The sequence below is a fragment of the Mirounga angustirostris genome, unplaced genomic scaffold, assembly GCF_029215605.1.
Source record: "Mirounga angustirostris isolate CCGP_5_RB_7025 unplaced genomic scaffold, mMirAng1.0.hap1 SCAF_6, whole genome shotgun sequence".
NCBI classification, from domain to species: domain Eukaryota; kingdom Metazoa; phylum Chordata; class Mammalia; order Carnivora; family Phocidae; genus Mirounga; species Mirounga angustirostris.
The window spans coordinates 58,051,107-58,067,672 of record NW_026991714.1 but is presented as its reverse complement, the minus strand read 5'-3'; the positions used below and the strand labels follow the sequence as shown (position 1 = coordinate 58,067,672).

The window sequence follows — 16,566 nt, the reverse complement described above, 5'->3', positions numbered from 1 at the left end:
GTACATGTCCTCCTTAATACTCATCACCGGGCTAACCCTTCCCCTCATCCCCTCCCCTCTAAAACCCTCAGTTGGCTTCTGAGTCCACAGTTTTTCATGGTTCGTCTCTCCCTCCGATTTCCCCCCCTTCATTTTTCCCTTCCTTCTCCTAATGTCCTCCATGCTATTCCTTATGTTCCACAAATAAGTGAAACCATGTGATAATTGACTTTCTCTGCTTGACTTATTTCACGTAGCATAATCTCCTCCAGTCCCATCCATGTTGATGTAAAAGTTGGGTATTCATCCTTTCTGATGTCTCAGTCATACTCCATTGTATATATGGACCACATCTTCTTTATCCATTCATCTGTTGAAGGGCATCTCGGCTCTTTCCACAGTTTGGCTATTGCAGACATTGCTGCTATGAACATTGGGGTGCATATGGCCTTCTTTTCACTACATCTGTGTCTTTGGGGTAAATACCCAGGAGTGCAATTGCTGGGTCATAGGGTAGCTCTATGTAAAGCAAAGGAGCACATCAGTGCAAAGATCTCCAAGTACGGCCTCGGTCATATAAAGGTCATTTCCTCCTGTGCCTTTGGGGAGGGTTGATTTTCGACCTCTCAACACTCTGCCATGCAAGTGACATAGGAACTGTTGCATATTCTGGAAAAACAGGGACCCCTGAAACACCTCTGAGCTCAGCATCTGATTTTAGTATTTTTTAAGAAGTAAGAGGGAGGAGCGCCTGGGTGGCTCAGTCGTTAAGCGTCTGCCTTCGGCTCGGGTCATGATCCCAGGGTCCTGGTATCGAGCCCCGCATCGGGCTCCCTGCTCGGTGGGAAGCCTGCTTCTCCCTCTCCCACTCCCCCTGCTTGTGTTCCCTCTCTCGCTGTGTCTCTCTCTGTCAAATAAATAAAATCTTAAAAAAAAAAAAAGTAAGAGGGAAACTGCTGAATCTAAAAGCAAAATCGTTGAGCCCCACTAGATTTTATACCACCAGGAAACTGGCTATGTAAGTGCAGACTTACATATATATACTGAAGATGTAACATTATAATTTCCCAAAGGCCAAGCCTAGAAAATGCAAACTTCTTGAAGAGACTACAAGCACATTTGCAGACGGTATCTGTGCAGGCCTGCGTAAGAAGGCAGAGAGTGCTACTAGTTCTTGGCTACCTTGATTTCCTCTATAAGCTATCCTATCACACACCCATCCTCGAAGTCACGCATTCCCAAACTGTGGATGGCAGTTCACTGTCTGTAGACCAAACAAATAACGTCTTGCACACATGGAAACTACTATTCTTCAGCCTATAGATGCTGGTGTGGTCAATAAAACTAAAAATCACTTTTCACGTGGTTATTGATTCAAAGCAGCTTTTTGTAATTAAGCATTTTCTCCAGCTGAGGTGGTATTAAAAGGGGATATGCAGCCTGAGGAAAGCTTGGAGTTCACTACCAGAAGCCATGCTAGCCTGCCCTCCTTGTTGCCACTTATATAAATAACAACTACCTCAAGGTCCACCTTAACAGCAAAATGCTGAAGAAAACTTTCTGGAACATTCCACCTTCACGGTGACCTTTACTACCTCTTACTAGCTACAGTTTTCCCTTTACATTTTAGTTATTCTGTCAGACACGCATGTGTTAGCACAAGTTTTTATTTTAGATGAGGATACTTACTCCTCCAGAAAACTTACTAATTCTTCCTCAGTTTCCCCTTTGAATTCCCAACAGCACTTTGCATGTGGGAGAAACTATCTTATATGCCCCCTACTCTTTAATATCTATGTCAATCTGATACTCAATATAAAAAAGTTTTTGGAATCTTGACCGAACCTAGGTTTGAATTTCATATGACCTGTGCGTGTCTCCTAACATCTCTGAGCTTCAAATTCTCCATGAGGAAAGAGAGAGTGAAATTAACCTCCTTTATGTGATTGTCAAGAGGAATTTATGACCTAGCCATAGAAGCTAGGCAATAAAAAGAAATAAAAGCCAGCCAAATTGCAAAGGAAAAAGTAAAACTGGGGGCGCCTGAGTGGCTCAGTCAGTTAAGCATCTGCCTTCAGCTCAGATCATGATCCCAGGGTCCTGGGATCGAGCCCCTCATTGGGCTCCCTGCTCAGTGGGGAGTCCGCTTCTCCCTCTGCCTGCCACTCCCCCTGCTTGTGTGCACTCTCTCTCTCTCCCTCTCTGTCAGATCAAAAAAAAAAAAAAAAAAAACTTAAATGAACTAATGAATGAATTCAGTAAAGTCTCAGTATACAAAATTAATATACAGAAAGCAGTTGCATTTCCATTTCTATACACTAATAAGAGCTATCAAAAAGAGAAATTAAGGGGTGCCAGGGTAGCTCAGTCAGTTAGGTGTTCAACTCTTGATTTCGGCTCAGGTCATGGTCTCAGGGTCGTGAGATTGAGCCCCATATTGGGCTCCACACTGGGTGTGTAGCCTGCTTTGCATTCTCTCTCTCCTTCTTCCTCTGCCCCTCCTCCCCACCCCACTTGCGCACTCTCTCTCTCTAAAAAAAAAGAGATTAAGAAAATAATCCCATTTATAATTGCATCAAAAATAATAAGATACCGGGCGCCTGGGTGGCTCAGTTGGTTAAGCGACTGCCTTCGGCTCAGGTCATGATCCTGGAGTCCCAGGATCGAGTCCCGCATCGGGCTCCCTGCTCAGCGGGGAGTCTGCTTCTCCCTCTCCCACTCCCCGTTTGTGTTCCCTCTCTCGCTGTGTCTTTCTCTGTCAAATAAATAAATAAAATCTTAAAAAAAAAAAAAAAAAAAGATACCTAGTAATAAATTTAACCAAGGAGGTGAAAGACTTGTACTCTGAAGACTATAAAACACTGATGAAAGAAACATCTTCAGATGACACAAATAAATGTAGAGATGTACCATGCTCATGGACTGGAAGAATTAATATTGTTAAAATGTCCCTACCACCCAAAGCAATCTACAGATTCAATGCAATCCCCATCAAAATACTACCAAAATTTTTTTTCATTTTTCACAGAACTAGAAAAAAGAATCCTACAATTTGTATGGGACCACAAAAGACCCCAAACAGCCAAAGAAATCTTGAGAAAGAAGAAAGCTGAAAGCATCAATCTCCCTGATTTCAAACTATACCACAAAGTACAATAATCAAAACAGTATGGCACTGGTATGAAAACAAACACACAGATCAGTGGAACAGAACAGAGAGTCCAGGGGAGCCTGGGTGGCTCAGTCAGTTAAGCATCCAACTCTTGATTTCAGCTCATGACTTCAGGGTCATGAGATAAAGCCCCAAGCTGAGCTCCATGCTCAGCGTGGAGCCTGCTTAAGATTCTCTCTCTCCCTCTCCCTCTGCCCCTCCCCCCACTCTTGCTTTCTAAAAAAAAAAGAATAGAAAGCCCAGAAATAAAACTTCACATATATGGTCAATTAATCTATCACAGAGGAGACAAGAACATACAATGGGGAAAAAGCAGTCTCTTCAATAAATGATGCTGGGAAAACTGGACAGCAACATGCAAAAGAATAAACTGGACCACTTTCTGACACTGTACACAAAAATTAACTCAAAATGGATTAAGGATGTAAATGTGAGAACTGAAACCATAAAACTCCTTGAAGAAAACACAGGCACTAAGCTCTTTCACACTGGTCTAAGCAGTATCTTTTTAAACCAGGTACATCAAGTTAAGTACGTGGGAATACATCAAAAAAGCTTCTGCACAGCAAAGGAGACCATCAACAAAACGCAAAAGCAACCTAATGAATGAAAAAAGATATTTGCAAATCATCAAGGGGTTAATATCCAAAATATGTAAACACAACTTAATATCAAAAAAAACAAACAACCTGATTTAAAAATGGGCAAAGGACTTGAATAGACATTTTTCTGAAGACAAAATGCAGATGGCCAATGGGCACATGAAAATATGCTCATCATCACTTACCATCAAAGAAATACAAATCAAAACTGCAGTGAGATATCACCTCACACCTGTCACACTGGTTTGTATCAAAAAAAGAAAGAAAAGAAAAAGAAAGAACATAGGGACACCTGGGTGGCTCAGATGGTTAAGCATCTGCCTTCAGTTTAGGTCGTGATCTCAGGGTCCTGGGATCAAGTCCTATGTCAGGCTCCTTGCTCAGTGGGGAGTCTCCTTCTCCCTCTCCCTCTTCCTCTCCCCTCTGCTCATGCTCTCTCTCTCTCAAATGAATAAATAAAATCTTAAAAAAAAAAAAAGACAAAAATACAAGTGTTGGTTAGGATGTGGAGTAAGAGGAACCTCTGCACACTGTTGCTGGGAATGCAAGTTGGTGCAGCCACGATGGAAAACAGTAGAGGTTCCTCAAAAAATTAAAATAGTATGACTACTACCACACAATCCAGTAATTCTGCTTTGGGGTATTTATCTGAAGAAAATGAAAACACCAATTCAGAGAGAAATATGCACCCCTATGTTCACTGCAGCATTATTTACAATTGACAAGATATGGAAACAACACAAGTGTCTATCCATAGACGAATGGAAAGAAGATGTGGTATATACACTATGGAATATTCCTCAGCTATAGAAAACAATGAAATCTTGCCATTTGAGACAACATGGATGGACCTAGAGGATATTATCTACATGAAGTAAGTCAGAGAAAGACAACACAAAATTTCACTTACATGTGGAATCTAAAAAACAAAACAAACAGACTCACAGACACAGGGTGGGTAGAGCTGTGGGGGTAACTGGTGAAGGGGATGAAGAGGCACAAACTTCTCGTTACGAAGTAAGTAAGTCATAGGGATGTGATGTACGGCATAGGGAATACAGTCAGTAATACTGTAATAACTCTGTATGCTGATGGACAGTAAGTAGAGTTATGGTGGGGTCATTTTCTAACAGAAAAAAGGGAATTTACAAGGAAGCGTGTGAAAGCAGGTAGCTGAGTGGCTGTCAGAGGATAAACTCAAAAAATGTTTAAGATATATAAGACCTGAAAAGAAAACTCCATTCTTCGTTTCCCCTTCAAATTTTAACAAAAGCCAAAGAGATTTCTTTTTTTTTTTTTTTTAATTTTATTTATTTGTCAGAGAGAGAGAGACACACAGAGAGAGAGAGCACGCACAAGCAGGGGGAGAGGCAGGTAGAGGGAGAAGCAGACTCCCCATGAAGCAAGGAGCCCGATGCGGGACTCAATCCCAGGACCCCGGGATCATGACCTGAGCCAAAGGCAGATGCTCGACCTACTGAGCCACCCAGCCGTCCCAAAAGCCACAGAGATTTCATTCGACGACTTCAGTGGATGACATAGAAGAGAAAGAATGCACAGCAAGGGCCCGCAGATGGAAGCATCTGGGACTCCATGAGGGGCCCAGGGCTCCAGGACTTGAACCTCACTGTTTGGTCACCCCAGGAAAGGGCTCCTGCCCAGAAGTGAGCCGCTTCAGTGACCAGCAAGGCGGGCCTTCTGCCCAGTGGGGGTGGCAGGCACTCAGCGGACCGGCTGACGGGGAAATACACCTCCACCCGCGATGAGGGTGATGTTCCATGCACACCACCCCTACCCTGAAAGAGCAAATCTCATCTTTTTTAAGGTAAGCAGTATCAGGATGGCTGGGGAAGGTCTGAAAATGTCCGTGCAGAAGACTTTAGATCACAATCAAACCCAATCACTACCCCAGTCCCCAATATTCTACATCAGTGGTTCTCAAAGGAAGGGAGCTTCTGTCCCCCCTCCCCCACCCCAGGGAGAAGTCTCTGGAAATGCCCAGGGACATTTTTAGTTGTCACATCTCAGGGGACAGCACTGTCATGTAAGGCCAAGGCCACTGCTAAACACCCATGATGCACAGAACAGCCCCGCACAACAAATTATCCAGCCCAAAATGTCAGCAGTGCGGAGGCTGAGAAATCCTGTTCTATAGGAGCACTGTAGTTCATTCTACTTTTTACTGTATATACTTAACAAACAGATCGAAGGAAAGTAAAACAACTCCCTCCATAAAACATACACACACACGTGCTCCAAGAAGAAGAGATGGAAACTATGCTGGGAATAAGACTAAGACTACTTCTGGGCGCCTGGGTGGCTCAGTTGGTTAAGTGACTGCCTTCGGCTCAGGTCATGATCCCGGAGTCCTGGGATCGAGTCCCGCATCAGGCTCCCTGCTCAGCGAGGAGCCTGCTTCTCCCTCGGACCCTCCCCCCTCTCATGTACTCTCTCTCTCTCTCATTCTCGCTCTCTCAAATAAATAAATCTTTAAAAAAAAAAAAAGACTAAGACTACTTCTATCACAAGATAAACAATGCTATTATGTCAATTGGTTTCTACCCTAAACTATTTGTTTTATTCATTATCCTCCTAGAGCCCAGCGAATGAATTAAACTCATATTGCTAAAATTGAAAATGTTATTTTTCAATGTTTTAAAGTAATATCACTTCTGAATCCTTTTTTTTCTGATGACCGTATCTGAGACAGATGCCATCATAAAAAGCCCTGAGGAATAAAGGGTGTCATCCCCTCCCCGCCTTACCACACTGCCACTGGTTCCTGGATACTCCGGGCTTCCCCCTTCCCATCCCTCACTCGGCTACCCCTAAAAAAGGTTTCCTGAATACCTACTCTGTGCCAAGCCACTGGGACACAGCTCTGAGTGAGGTACCAAAATCTCTCCTCTCCTGGGGCTCACACTCATGGGGGAGGGGACACAGACAGTAAACAAGCAGGCACCAAATATACAAAATAATTCCAGATAGTGGTAGATACCATGAAGAAAGATTCAGCAGGATGAAAGGAGAAGGAATGGGTGGGTGGGGGGTGTGGGTAGTCAGGAGATCTCTCCCAGGTGACATTTGATCAGAGCAGAAAACAATGCAAAGGAATTTCAGGCCAAGGGAAAAGCCTGTGCAAAGGCCCTGAGGCAGAATGGTGATAACGCTGGGGAGAAGTGGAAGAAAGGGGAACAGCAGACCACCTAGAGTCAGGGGCAGATGACTTCACAAAGGGCACCAGGACCATGGTGAGCAGTGTGGATAAGAGCCCATGCGTGACAGAGGCCCCTGGAGCAAAATGGTTGACATGTTTTAAAAGGGTCACTCTGCTGCTGGGTCAAGAGTGCACGTAGGGGGAGCGCGGCGGCAGGGACACCAGCGAGGAGGTGGCTGCTGTAGCCCAAGTGGTAGCTGAAAAGCTTGGACCAGGGTTAATGAGGGTTAACGAGGGGGTTTGAAGTGATCAGCTTCCTTAATCGCCAACATTTCAGGGCTCTTGAGGCCCCAGGAACAACTCAGCATAGCTGTGTTATCTTACAGACCATGAAACTGAAGCCCAAAGAGTTAAGTGAGTTACTTAGCCACACACGTAATTACTGGTAGAGCCCAGATGTCCTGACTGCTCTCCCTACACCTTGGCCCTTCCTGGTCAGCCCCAGGCCTGGCTGGGGTAGGAAGCTGAGCCTCTTGAAGGCAGTCCCAGTCAGGTGTAAAATAAACGACTGTCCTTGCTTCGAGCAAGGATGACCTCCTCACCAAATCCAACGCGCCCTTCCGTGAGCTCCCGGCAGCACCTGATGCCCTCGACCGACTTTATTTTCTTCTGAGACCCCCTCTGCCCATGGCCTCCCCCGCTGCAGTTCTCCCCTGCCTCTCCCTCCTTCATTCCTTGCCAGTCTTGCTTACCTGGAGCTCTCCTGCCGTCAGCACGGCTGCTCCCCAAGGGGCCCCTGCTGCGCTACTTCTCCCTCTCCCATCTACAGAGGAAACCATTTCCCTCCTCTACATTCCTTTGCTCTGGGAGCTGTCCCCCAGTTTCCTCTGGAGAGTCACCCTTTCCAGACCTGCAGTCCATGCGCCTTCATGGATAGGACACGATTCATTCCTCGCCAACCAGCACATTCCAACTCCCTCTGACCCACTCAGTTTATGAGACGTGAGGGCCTGCTGCTGGGGTGGCTGGGGGAAAGACGGCTCCCCTCTCCCCCTGGATTTGAACCTGCAGCCTCCCCTAGCCATCTCGAGGGGAGAGCCTGAGACAAGAGCAGCTAAGAAAATGAGTCCTGATAGAATCGTTTGAACCTGGAACCCATGCCTGAAGCCAGACACGCTCCTGAGCTTTTTAGGGATGGGAGCCAGTAACTTTCCTTTCTGCTTCAGCCAATGTGAACTGGATTTTCTACCTCTTGGAAAAGGAAGAGTCCCACTTGATACCTAGCATCTCTCTCTGTGCACTCTCTATACCCACTTGAACAGTGATGACTCCAAAATCTCCATCCAGATCCCGGACAACCCTTTGGAGTTCCAGATTCATATCCGCCCACCCAGCAGATGTTTTCTCCCACCTGTCACACCCAGGCACCTCAGCCAGAACATGTGCAAAATGGAATTCATCATCAATGCTTCTACCATCTCTTGCTAGTCTTCGTGTTTTTCACCATCCTAGAAAAAGCATCACCCCCCGCCCAAATCACTCAAGACGGAAACCCGGGACATCAGAGAGCATTCTTGCCAGGTAATCCTGATGGGGCTAAGACCCCGACTGCCATTTTCTGAGTGTGTGACCTTGGGGAGATGAATGAACATATCTGAGCCTTGGATTTTCATATGGACTTGCTTGTTTCTATGAGATGCTGTATGTGAAGCAATCAGTGTTGGTTGGTCGGTTCCATTCCTTATCACAGACATCTAGTGCATCCCTAAATTCTAACTCAAAACTTCATGGTCACTGCCATTACCCTTGCTGGCAGCCTCCCCATCTTTCTCCTCGATGACTACCAGACATTTCTATCTCATCTTCTCACCTTTGCCCCCCCCCCCACTCCTCCCCAGAGTTGCTGGACAATCGACTCCTAACCAGCCTGGTCATACCCTGCCAGGTTCATCCACCTGCACAACATGCTCATTTGCAAGCCCCTCCACTGTGGCTCTCTAAACACCCAGGGCTGTTCTCCAGTTTTGTGATTTGGCACAGCAATGTCCACTGAGAATGCCCATTCTCCCTCTTCTCCCACCCAGGGGAGAACTCATCCTCAAGACTTGATGAAAAAAGTCCCCCTAAAAATGAAAGAAAATAGAGATCCCACATTGCCTAACGAGGCTCACAGACAAATTCAAACCCTGCCTTCCCTGTTGTCCGAGAGCAGGGAACATGGAAAAAGGCAGAAGAAAAGAAACAGCAATGTAAAATATTTTTTCAAGATTTTATTTATTTGACAGAGAGAGAGAGAACACAAGAAGGTGGAGTGGCAGGCAGAGGGAGAAGCAGGCTCCCCGTTGAGCAGGGAGCCTGATGCGGGACTCAGTCCCAGGACCCTGGGATCATGACCTGATCCAAAGGCAGCCGCTTAACTGACTGAGCCACCCAGGTGCCCCAATAATGTAAAATATTTTTAAATGAAAAAAAGCAAAGAAAGAATAGAGAGGAAAGAGAAAATATAAGAATGGTTAATCTTGAGACAGGAGAGGGCTTCCTAAGCAGGACAGAAAACTTGAGGCCCACAGAAAAGTGATACAGATTCAGCCACGTAAAAAGTCATCACTTCTGCACATCACAGTAAGCAAAGCTGGGGAAGAAAACATAAAAGGCAAGAGATCTGATTTATTAACAAGAAAAGAATTAAATTCCAGAATTTAGAAAGAGCCTCAAGAATTGATGAAATCACAAACAACTCAACAGAAAAACTGGAAAAGGATTTCATGGGACAATTTGGAGGAGTGTAAATTGATTAACTTTTTTTTTTTTTTAAGCATAAACTTGGGAGAACCTAAAATGCATAGTACTTTGATCGGGAATGGTCTCCAAGATGTAGGCTAATTTTTTAAAACTCCATGAGCAGAATAGGGTAGCAGAATGGTATGCTTTTCTGCACAATCCCAGATTACAATAAACAAAGGGAATTCTGCTTAAATAATTTTTTAAAAGATTTTATTTATTTATTTGAGAGAGTGAGAGAGAAAGCACACAAGCAGGGGCAGAGGAAGAGGGAGAAGCAGACTCCCCGCAGAGCAGGAAGCCCTATGTGGGGCTCAATCCCAGGATCCTGGGATCATGACCCGAGCCGAAGGCAGACAGATGCCACCCAGGCGCCCCTGCTTAAATAAATGGGGTTTGTGTGTGTGTGTGTGTGTGTTTTAAGATTTTATTTATTTGAGAGAGAATGAGCGAGAGAGAGAGAGCACAAGCTGGGGGGAGGGCACAGAGAGAGGGAGAAGCAGACTCCCCATTGAGCAGGGAGCCCAACCTGGGGCTCAATCCCAGGACCCCAGGATCATGACCTGAGCCGAAGGCAGATGCTCCAATGAATGAGCCACTCAGGCGCCCCTTAAAATAACATACCCTTCGGCTCACCAGCTTCACTGGTAGGAATAAGTTTTATCCAGAAATACTCTCATGTACACAGAGATGTGTGTTCACTACAGCATTATGTGTAAGTGAGAAAGTTGGAATCAATCTAAGGGCCCATAAATAGGGGATTGTTAAATGAATTATGGTGAATCTATACTATGAAATACTATGCAGCCATTAAAAAGAATGGAGTAGATCTATATTCTTTGTTCTTTTTTGTCTTTTAAAGATTTCACTTATTTCAGAGAGAGAGGGAACAAGCAGGAGGGAGGGGCAGAGGGAGAGGGAGAAGCAGACTCCCTGCTAAGCAGGGAGCCCGACTCGGGGCTCGATCCCAGGACCCTGAAATCATGACCTGAGCCGAAGGCAGACCTCAACCGGCTGAGCCACCCAGGCACCTCTTTATTTATTTATTTATTTTTAAGTAATCTCTACACCTAACGTGGGGCTTAAACTCATGATCCCGAGATCAAGAGTCACACGCTCCACCAACTGAGCCAGTCAGGCGCCCCTATGTTTTTGATATTGGAAGACATCCAAGTCCCATTTTTAAGTCAAAAAAGTAAGTCAGAGAGCACACAATAATATATGATCCCCATTTATGTATTTTTAAAAGCATATTCAATATATTAAGGCTGGTCCCAAAGTTGGAAAGGCAGATAATATTTTTATCATGTCTTATAGTGTAGTATCAATAAACTATGTATTACATAGTCACCTGTACTTCCAGACTTGGTTGACATATACTCAGGCGCTGAAGAAGACCTAGAAAATACTACACTTACAGTGGTTCCCTTGCAGGTGAGGAGAGGGAATGAAAGAGAAGTGGAGGGAATTTTATTTTCCTATACATTTTTCCATTTTTAAAAAATCTTTTATAATAATTCATGTTTTTTTAAAAAGTTACTACATTCTAAGCATGCTTTACAGTATTCATCCCAGGTCACAGGTTTATAAATGGCAGAGGTGTGTGCAGGCTGCCTGACTTCAGATAGTGCTCTTGATGCAGTGCTCTCTCACCTGCTACTTGAGTAAAAACCAAACCCAAACCCAAATCTGATGTGCCTCCTCCTGTTTCACCCCAGGTCACATAGAAAACACCTTCCTTTATGCTCCCAGCTTCCCTGAACAGATCTGCCCCGAATGCCTGCTGGGCACGTAACTGGCCGAGGGAAAGATACCACCCGGTTGTAAGCATTCTTCTGGTGGAAGACTAGAATCAGATGAGATTAGCACTGACTGAATGAATGAAGGCCTGAGTCATAAAGTCAACCCTTCCTCCGAACTCCAGGCAGCACCAATCGCTATCTCCAGTTTTGTTGATGTTTTTTGTTCTCAAAGAAAAACAGCTAGAAGACACCACTCCTCCCTTCTAGTCATGCTTTATTGCATCTCAGAATGACAAGTGCCTCCTAAGGTCTAACCCAGAGGTTGCAAGCTAGCAGTCTGCAGGCAACAATCAGCCTGCACACATAATTTGGTGGCCCTGCCCATTTTGAAAACTGTTCTGAATTAGTTGCCAACTTTAAAAACATGAGATTTTCTTCCCATAAAAATTTACAGCTCCCCCCCGCCCCCGCCCACAAATTCAGGTCAAGCAACAACGTGCTGGAGCACTGTTGTACCTGCACCTGTCTCTTTATAGGGAGGCATGCTCCCAGCCCCCCCTCCCTCCAGTCCCCCCACCAGCAACCCCCCCCCCCCCCAGCCCTCCTGCCTGCCCTCCTCCTGCATGCAAGGCTTCCTGACTGGCCCAGGTAGCAGCAGAGTTTACACCACAGAATTGTACCTCCTTTGGTGGACATTTAGGTCAGTTCCAGTTCAGCCCATTCTGCCTTCCACGGAACCCAAACAAAGAGCTCAGCCCCTCTGACCGCACGGTCCTCCTTCATCTGATACTCCCACCTCGCAGGGCTGCAACACAAAGAGAATGGCATGAGTACCTGAGGCCTTGGATTTAGTTTCTAAAATGCCAAGCAGGCCTCTTGTTGAGGGGTCCCTAATCTCCCTGCCACGGCGGTAGAACTTTGGGGCAGGGAGAAGTCCTGAGTTCAAGGACCCGTCTGTGTGAAAAGCATTGCAAGTCCAAAGACCCGAGTTCAATCCTGGCTCCTGGGCGGAGTACTTACCTCTCTTGAGTCTGTTTTCCCATCTCTAAAACAGGCTAACTGCACTTCACAGGCTAAGTGAATGGAATTTTAAAAAGTGTATATGAAAAGTGCTTATGAACACCTTTCAGGTACAAAGCAAGATAGGTGTGGACTAGAACAAGAAAAGAGGAGCGCTTTGGCAGAAGTGACAGAAAGGGGTGACACAAATCCCAGTTAAAGAAAAGAGGACGAAGAGCCCGTGTCTGTGTGACCTGAGGTCCTCCCGCCTCCTCTTTTTGCTTGGAGGGCCTGGGAAATGCCTCTCCTCACCCGTCTCCATGGCAGGATGGATCCTAAGGGAAAGCCACTTATTTCCCCATGCAGGAGCTCTCCCCAGCTCATTTCCAGGGCCAGGTCACAGGGAGAGAGGAGGCTGGCCAGCTGGGGAGGAGGCCCGGGGATGTGCGTCCTCCCCAGCCTCCAGCACACTGAGATGGGCTTGCCCGAAGTTACCATTATCCCCATTGGACATATCAAGGCACTAGGGTTCTTTCCCTCCAAAACCACACCACCTCCCTACTCCACAGTGAGGAGGATCAAATGACCTGCTCTTGAAAGCACTTTGCAAAAACGGATGAAAGGTACAATAGCGAACAAAAACAGCCGCAGAGATGTGTTATAAAGTGATGCCAAAGCACGGCCGTGTGGTTACTGGAAAGCAGACCTCTCGGAAGCGCACCAGAGCATCCCGGTCATCCAACAGACATTCTCACCTCACCTGCCTTTGTCAGAAGGCGCCACGGGGTTAAGCTCTGGCTCAGAAGGCTGGCCAAGTCCCCCCAAAGCTCACCGAATCTCCCTCTGGCAGATGTGAGGGGCGGAGGCGCCCACCCCGCCGCGCCTGGGTCGGCCCGGCGACTTCTGGGCGCGCCTGTCGCCCAGGCTCGGGCAGACAGCGCCCTGAGCCCGACTGGGAGGATGAGGCTCACCTACCTGGTCCTCACGGATTCCAGCCGAGGGGCGAGGCCGCTTTGCACCCCCACCCCCACGTCTGTCCCCGAGCGCGGCGTGAGCCCCTTGCCTCGAGGGAGCACGGCCCCGATCAGCCGGGTCCCGGGCATGCACCGATGTCCTCCCTGCCCCGGGGCCTTAGAAAAAGGGGCTGCGGGCGGCGCTGGAGAAATGGGGCGGGCCGGGGGGAAGGGCCTGTCCGAAGCCCCTGGCCGCAGGGGAGGGACGCGCCCCCAAGATCTTCCCACAAAGAGCTCCGGCTCCCCCGCGGCTGGCGGAGCGCGGCCGGGAGCACAGCCCCTACCCGCCGTGGGGCGCGGAGAAAGAAGAGCGCCGTGGGGGCGGGGAGGCGTGGGGGAAGGGGCGCCGAGACCCTCCCCGCCGGCGCCCTCCCCCCCACCCCCCGCGCGCGCGCCCGCCCGCCCTGCCCGGAACTCAGCCCCGCTCGGGCCCGGCCCGCGCGCCGCCGCCGCCGCCGCCCGCGTCCCCCCAGCCCGGCTCACCGCGCCGCCACCGCCGCCGCCGCCGCTCAGGGCCCCGGCCCGGCCGCCTCCCGCCTCGGCCGCCGCCGCTTCCTTCCTCCCGGCCGCGCTCGCGGACTGGAGGTTTCGGGTTTCAAGCCGCCGAGCCCCGCTTCGCCCCTCCCGCCGCCCCGCCGCCAGCACGCGGACCCGGGCGGGCGCAGGCCAAGTAACTTTGCGGCGCTCGCGCCCCTCCTCCCCCGCGCCGCCCCGCCCCGCCCCCCGCGGCCCCCCGCGCCCCGCGCCGGCGCCCCTCCCCGCCCCGGCGCGGCCCTCCCCAGCCCCGCGCCCCGGGCTCCCCGTCTTCCCGGTTCTTCCCACGACCAGCCTCGCCTGCTGCTCTTTGTCTCGCCCTTACCGTGTCGGCTCGCCCCACTCCGCGCCTGTGGCCCGCACTCGGGCCTTCCCTGACCCCCGTCGCTCCGTCCCAGTTCCAGCCGTTGGGACGTCCCCTTTTGCATTTCTCTCTCCTTTGCACTCGTACTTTCGGATTCTCCCCGTGGGCTCCGCACAGCCCCATTCTCCTCCTCCTCCTCCTCCCATCTCGCCCTGTACTCCTCCTGCCCTTGCCTTTCCTGCTCACCTTTCATTCATCCTACCAACGTCTAGGAACATCTGCCTGGTGCCAGACACCGTCCTGCGCCCTGGAAATAGCACAGGGAATCAACCGCGGAGCCAGCCTTTGAGGAACCCACAGACCTCGAGAGTGGGAGGGTGAACGTAAACAGATCTTTGCAATTGCTACTCTACTCTCCCTCCGACCCAAAGGCCGAGGAGCGGTAATTACAACACACAGACCAGGGCGCTGCCAATTCAGAGGACAGAACAGTTCCTTTTCATGTTTTTTCCCCTTCCTCACTCCCTACGTTCTGTACCGGCCCTAGCCGCATGCAGCAGGCTAAAATAAGGGGAAGAAAAGTTGAAGCAAAAGGTGAACTGCAGGAGGGAGGGAGGAAGGAAGAGAAAACAGGGCGGGAGGGTGTCAGGTAAGAATTCACAAAGCCCAGCTCAGGAAACTCCAGCAAAAACTGATGCTGCACCCAGAGCAGGATGCAAATTCCTCTGAAATCCATCTGCTTTGATGAATGCATTAATTATTCCCTTATCGACAGATTGGCACTGTGGGAGCTGCTTCCTTATTAGGCCACTGAAGCACCATTTAGAGCAATAATTTACTCTCTAGCACTTACCAAACACCTAGCTTGTCTTCAGGGACAAATGGGATAATGGGGAGGGGAAAAAAAAGTTAATGGATGCCTTAATATTCCTATGGGATAGATGCTTTATTTGGTCCAAAACCGGAAGCTGAAACTCCTCTCAGAGTCTAGGTCACCAGAAAGCCAGATGCTGAAGGAGCTTAAAGCAGTTTGTTCTCAAAATTGTTTTAGACTTTTATTCTGAAATCCCAGGGTTTGCTTTGGTTTTTTGTTTTGGGGTATTGTTGGTTTTTTTGGGTCTTTTTTTGGTTTTTTGGTTTTTTTAATTTGCATTGACTCTGGCACTGGCTAATCTTTGTGACCCTGGGGGAGTTATTTAACCTTTCTGAATCTCAGCTTATTTATTAATAAAAAAGGCATACTCATACATGCCTCTCTGTTGAGTTTAAAAAGATGAAATAATGTAAGTAAATCACCTGGTGCCATAGAGCCTGAGAGCTAAGCCCTTTTGAAAGTTGACATTTAAGAAAGGTCTGAGAAGATATGCCATAGACTGGCATGGAGAGGACAAGAAAAACAATTAAGGATCACCCCCATATCCACCCATGATGCAGAAGATGCCCTTCCCATACTTACTCTATTTCATTTTGAACTCTTCAGATGAAAGCCGTTTTTTTTTCTCCTGCTGCTCATTATCAAATATATTATTTATCACAAAGGTTTTTCTTCCCATAGCTCATAAGCTCAGAACTTACTGTGCATTCAAAAATAGAAATTGCTGCCAACAAATGCATTTTTTTCAATTGCTCTCTTAAGATTTTTTTTTCCCCTTCTGGAGCTAATATTGAGCTGTAAGCAGTAGTCACTCAGATGCAGAGAAATGAAAGAAAAATTATTATCAATTATTTCACTAAATATCACTGTATAGGTGACAGTTGTGTGAAAAACATGGCATGGATTTTGTGTGAGAATTTTTTTCAAGAAAAGAAGAGAGAGATACACAGTAATTCTCCTTTTCCAAGTCACTTTCATAAGTCACTCCCTTTTGGGGTCCCCAAAAGACTTCTGAACTAAGATAATGAGTGGCTTTGTCCAAGTGAATCCTAAATGCTGGTTGAATAATCTGCATATGGTAAGACATCTTTAAAGTATCTTTCCAGGGCGCCTGGGTGGCTCAGTTGGTTAAGCGACTGCCTTCGGCTCAGGTTATGATCCTGGAGTCCCGGGATCGAGTCCTGCATCGGGCTCCCTGCTCGGCAGGGAGTCTGCTTCTCCCTCTGACCCTCCCCCCTCTCATGTGCTCTCTCTCATTCTCTCTCTCTCAAATAAATAAATAAATTTTTTTTTTAAAAAAGTATCTTTCCAATCCAATAGTCCACATAAAACTAGTCAAAGCAAAATTGTGAAGTATGCTGTCCATTCTGCATAAAATATTATTCCTGTACTCATCACAGGCTGACTCC

General features: G+C 47.7%; 1 protein-coding gene across 5 annotated transcripts in view; it reads right to left on the bottom strand.

Moving 5' to 3' along the window:
• GPR161 (G protein-coupled receptor 161) overlaps positions 1-14,663 on the bottom strand; it is a 58,653-nt gene extending 43,990 nt beyond the window's left edge. The window contains exons 1-2 of one of the 5 annotated variants that reach the window (XM_064594375.1): positions 14,530-14,663; positions 12,114-12,238 (exon numbers count right to left, since the gene is read on the bottom strand). The gene's annotated coding sequence lies outside the window, so the exon portion shown is untranslated. Of the gene's footprint in view, positions 1-12,113; positions 12,239-13,407; positions 13,801-13,928; positions 14,116-14,304; positions 14,434-14,529 lie in introns of those variants that run through there. The other 4 variants (XM_064594374.1, XM_064594377.1, XM_054508074.2 and 1 more) reach the window with 4 other exon arrangements.
• Positions 14,664-16,566: the final 1,903 nt, after the last annotated feature.